Below are 5,657 nucleotides of genomic sequence, written 5' to 3'. Positions count from 1 at the left end.
AAAACCCAATTAAGTGCCCCGTCTTTGCATGGGTTTTTGGAATTTGGAAATGCTTAAAAAAACGGGATAAAATCATGTCAAGGATATTTAAAAAATCAGAGAAATATGTAATTAACTTATTTTTGACTCACATCCAGATGAGATTTTATCTGTTAATGTTTCTGTCTCCCTCCTGCTTATGCTTTAAAAAAATCCCCCTTTTTTGAAAAAAAAATCTTTCTCGACAACAGGGTTTACACAAAATGCCTACAATCTCGATTTTCGGCAGTGGTTAATAGTTTCGCTGCTCCCGACGTTGCAGAAGAATACATGAAATATTCACTGTGTAACAAAATAGGATAAGGTCATCCTTCGCTCCGCCCTTCGGGTAATGGCGGCCATCTCGCGATATTTGTGTACCTGATGAGCCTGGAATTGTTCGGGATTAAAGCATTGTCTATTGATTAATTTGGAGGTCACGGTGATCGTAGCATTCTTAACATTGTGAGTATTCATTTTCCGGAGCTTTGTAGCGATGGTGTTTTTTAGAAGTAGTTTAAAAACCGAGAGATTTGAGCCCTGTATCGGACTTCCGTACACGTTACCTGTACGAAATCTCATTGAAATGAATGACACCTGCATGCATGCACAGGGGTTGCGCCGTTCTCTCTGTTCGTCGCAGCGCAGAGTCAGTGCCACACAGCCACAGGCCTGGCGGGGCCGGGCCGAGTGTCCGCCGCCATCGCCACTGCACTGCCCGGTCAAGGCTTCGGAGCACTACAGAGAGGGAGAGAGAGTAGCGTGACTGAAGCCGTTTGGAGAGTAAACTTATGTGCTTAGACAGATAGATTGATTCTAGATTACTATCCAGCAGGCATTATTTCTCAGTTACTGAGCCTCAGACCATGCTGAGACCGAGTCAGTGCCAGTGCCAATCAATTTTATTGATTTTATCTGAGATTCAGTCATGATTCATTATTTAGTGACAATTCTCAATCTTTGTTTGGCTTAGTTAAACGTTATACCCAGAGAGCTCAGGCTTGCGAAGCGAGCCATAGCCCAGGTCAGAGTCACGGGACTTGAGTAGATTGGGGTCTCAAGACTCGATAACTTACTAAAAAAAAATGTGAAAACAGAAATTATGCATTTAGTACCAGTACCATGATTATATGTACACACTACCATCGGTGAATGGGGATTATAGTAAAATGTCAGAAATTGTTAAATAAATCCCCAGAAACTACGGTTATTCCAGTCTAGATGAATCCATGACATGGCATGGTGCTAATGCAGTTTTACATCGGCCGACTTGGAGAGAATATCCCCACCAGCAATTGTTCATAAATGTTATTGCAAGTCTCTCAATCACATTTCAAGGTAAATGTGCCCACCGCTTTTCCGATAATAAAAATAGCAATTAGGAACGGCTGTATTTTGACTTCGATATCAACACCATCGTTTGAATTGTCATTTATTTAAACATCGCTTTGCTTGGCAATGCTCGGCTGGCAGCCGTCTGTTTCGAGTTTTTTAACATTTTAAAAAAAAATTTCTCGTACACAGACGGCTCGCTATCGTGCAGCCACCATTAGGGGACTTGCAATGCAAAATCCCCCCGTCGGGGCTCTTCAATTTTTGTCTTTAATGAATAAAAATTTTGAAAATTAACGCGACCAAAATGCAAATTTATATTCCCTCTTGGCATTAATTGTCAAAAAACAGAGAAAAATGAAGTTGAAAGGAACAAAAACAGTGACTTACCTCGGCTGTCGTGCAAATTCACTTCCCCGTTTTATCCGATCTTAAGTACATAAACATATGGCCATTGAGTCCCCTGTACAGATCGCGCTAGAACTTCGGTCTCTGTATTTGGTGAGTGAAGCCAATGGAGTTCAGCTGAACAACCAACAAAACAGAGACCGAAGCTTTTGGTCTATGCTCGGCTTTGCCGTAATTTTTATATGGATGGACTGAAGTAAGCCTAAATTAGATCGGCCTGCCGCAGCTCACCCATTTTTACAGTCAATAGCACAATAATGGCGAATCCTAGCAAAGCGATATCTGACTGTGAATTCAAATAATGATGCCGGGATGAAAGCCGAAATACAGCTGTTCCCGATCGTGATATTTGGAATTTTAGCTGTGGGCATACATGTATTGACCTTGATCTATCATCTTTTACAAGACTGTACGAAGTCATAAAAAGTAGATGCTGGACGAAAGGGCATTGAGATCACAGAATTTATTTTCAACAAAATTCCTGTAAGGATTTTTCCTGATTCCTTGGCGTTATGGTACATTTACAAGCACTTGTAATCAAAGTAAAATTGGGAGCAAAGAATTTGAAACACGGGTTAAGGTTCGAGAAGTGGTTGCCTACTGTACATGTACATCTTTTGGATGATCAAAAATAAAGTTCAGTCCCAGATCAGTTTGTACATGTAGCATTCATAAAGGTATTTGTGGTGCAACCCTGCCATAAAAAGTAGAAAATAAAAAAAATCAAAATCAAATGGATTGACCACTGATGGTTGATATTCAAAGTTAAATGCTGCGTACATCTAGTGCTGGTACATTGAAATAAACTTATCTTTGTGAAATCATTTAATTTCTATTAGCTGAAAACCGATAATTCCGATGATCACTAACACAAAAAGGCATATGTGGGACAGTGTATTGATGTTTTTTTGTAAAATATTTGACATTATGTACATTGTAATTCTGTTCTTGTTTTAATCATTTCTCAGCAATTACACATTTTACGTCTACATACAAACACTAGGGTGGTCATTTTATTAGAATCTGTTTGAACTCATTTTGAGATTGTTACCACAACTGGGGGCCGTTTCATAAAGCTGTTCGTAAGTTAAGAGCGACTTTAAGAACAACTGGTGATCCTTATTTACGCGCTAAAGCATCGCATGTGGCGTATATCATTTAACTAAAGAAAGGATCACCAGTCGTTCTTAAAGTCGTTCTTATCTTACGAACAGCTTTATGAAACACCCAACCGGTATTCATCTCTAACTCTTACCATTCTGTCCACATTTTTCTTGCTTTGTAGGGTTGTTCATCAGAAGAGAAGCATCCATTGATCAAGGCCAAGTATTAAAAACAACTTCTATTTGAACATAAAGAAAGAAGGGTCTAGAAGACAGCCATGCCTGCAGTGAAAGGGGAGGGGATGCGCGGCCTTGCCGTTTTCATCTCGGATATCAGGAATTGTAAGTTTCTTTCTTTCGTGTATTAAATTACCAGTGTCCCTTTGGGAAATTAACAAGGATGCACACTTTTTATTGCGTCTTTGTTGGTTGATGAAGACGCTACATGTAGTTGTTTGAAATAAGCTGGATTATTGGTTGTTTTCTGATGCATTTTGTAGGGATGGGGAGTTCTGTCCCTTGATGGTGCGTAGCAGGGGAAAAATACATGAGGGCTGGGGGGCGATTTATCCCCCAAAAGGCTCACAAGAGCCCTTGAAACAACTATTAAAAAGAAGAGGATCCCTGGGGACCGTTTCATAAAGCTGTTCGTAAGTTAAGAGTGACTTTAAGAACGACTGGTGATCCTTTCTTATGCGCTAAACCATCGCCTATGGTGTATACCATTTACCAAAAGAAAGGATCACCAGTCGTTCTTAAAGTCGTTCTTATCTTACGAACAGCTTTATGAAACACCCACCTGGAAATACCCATTCTTTGCAATGTTAAAAGCTTATTTAATGTTGCAGCTTTAGGCAGTAAGTTGTGAAAAATATCCCCCGGACTGGTTTGCAGACTGTAATAACCTTTAACTGTTGGAGCTTGTCTGCTGGTGGAGTATTGCATGAAGCAATTATTCCCAGAATGCTTTGCTAAGTCAGAGCCAATGCAATGGTAAATTTATGGTTTGAACTGAACTACTCATTCAGATATGAAAAGAAGATTGGGAGTTCTGCACTTTCAGCACTGCTTTTGATTTGGATGGTAAGGTTTGTGGTATAAACACTATATGTGTTAAAGCTAGTCGTGGGCCCTGTCTTACAAAAAGTTGTGATTGATCCGATCAATCGGCCAGCAATGTCAACATGTATTATGCATGTTTGTTCACAATATTTTCTATCTTTGATGTACATGTATATTCATGCATTGTTTTCTTTTAAAAAGTGCACTGAGCTTTTTTGTTTACAAATTACATTTTGCAAATTTGCTGTGGAAAAATTTATTACACTGATGGATTTCCATAGAGTTATGATTAATTGGATCACTGTAACCCGGGGCCCGTCTTACAAAGAATTGCGATTGATCCAATCATTTGCACTATGGAAAGCCAGCAAAGTCAGCATATAAAATGCATGTTTATTAAACAAAATTCTAGAAATGAATGTATATCCATAATCTTGACAATTTGGAGTGATCTCCTTTGGTTACAGAGGACATTTTGCAAATTTCATGTAGAAAAAAATTATGACACTGATGTATTTCCATAGAGTTACGATTAATTGGATCAATTCTAAATCTTTGTGAGACGGGGCCCTGAAAAGGCCTGTTCGATATCTTTCTGATCTTAGTTCTGGCATGTAAATGAATTCTTGAAGTTTAGAGCACATATGCTTTGCTCTTTGTCAGGGGTGAAGATTTGAGCTCAAATGGTCGGTAGTTAACGCAAACCTTACCATCTAATTTCAACACTATTCAAACCTCTGTGTAATCACCCAAGGTAGACAATCAAAAGTTGTCTTTAAATGGACATATTCTTAGAATACATGATTCAATGGGGGAAAATTACAATGTATGAAAAAAGGGAAAACGAAAATTATGATCTTTTGAGACATTCCATGGTTGCTGCTTTTAATGTATTACAGTTGGTTAATTTTTATCAGAAAATTAAAGGAAAATTCAGACTATAATGGATTGAAATATCTATAGTTTTTCCCAAAATAAAAAGAAACATACAGCTTGAAATAACAAAGGAGCCTGCAAGATATGTACTGCAATGTATTATAAAGAGTTGTAGTATCACCAAATCAACTTTTAATTTGATTGCATATCTTGACTTTTATAAAAATGATACAAAATGAATCCATGTACATGTAGTAAACGATATTTCCTTTTCCCCCATCTTTTCTATAAAGGTAAAAGCAAGGAAGCTGAAATCAAGAGGATTAACAAAGAGCTTGCGAACATCCGATCGAAATTCAAAGGTAAGTGCGGAAGCTTGTGTGACGAAAATTGTACAGTGCTCTGCGGGTGTTGGGGGGGGGGTGTGTGTTTGAGTGTTGTACAGAGTAACAGGACATCTGCCCTTGTGAACCCCTCCCCCCTTCCCCGATTCCCACATGAATATTTGGTAAATAGCCAAGTGGTACATGTAGGTAGACACTCTTTGGATGTGTACAAGTTTTCTGAAATGAAACAACTACAAGATGTTACCAGGGAGGTGTAGAGGGGAGCTGTACGAAAGAGAAGGCGGAGGATGTCGGTAAGTTAGATAGTGAGAATGAGAGAGAAGAGAAGAAGTTGGCATCCAAGGGGGAGGGACTTTAGTCTGCAGGCACAGACCCTGATTGAAACTTTGATCAGCAAGTGTGTCTCCTGGCAAAGACTAGCACATACCAAACTTGCTGTTTGAATCCTGAGCGAGAAGGCCTTCAGTACACGAGGCATGAGTAGGCTGCAATTCAGACCCCTTACTCGAGC

At 39.2% G+C, this 5,657-nt stretch overlaps 1 long non-coding RNA gene across 1 annotated transcript; it reads left to right on the top strand.

Annotated features, from left to right (window-relative positions):
- Positions 1 to 312: 312 nt before the first annotated feature.
- On the top strand, positions 313 to 5,150 carry LOC121421463. The gene is made up of 3 exons (XR_005970979.1): positions 313 to 483; positions 3,044 to 3,203; positions 5,093 to 5,150. It is a non-coding gene; the product is annotated as an uncharacterized LOC121421463 (long non-coding RNA).
- Positions 5,151 to 5,657: the final 507 nt, after the last annotated feature.

Source organism: Lytechinus variegatus, chromosome 9, assembly GCF_018143015.1.
Source record: "Lytechinus variegatus isolate NC3 chromosome 9, Lvar_3.0, whole genome shotgun sequence".
Lineage (NCBI taxonomy): Eukaryota > Metazoa > Echinodermata > Echinoidea > Temnopleuroida > Toxopneustidae > Lytechinus > Lytechinus variegatus.
This window is presented reverse-complemented; position numbering and strand designations above follow the sequence as displayed.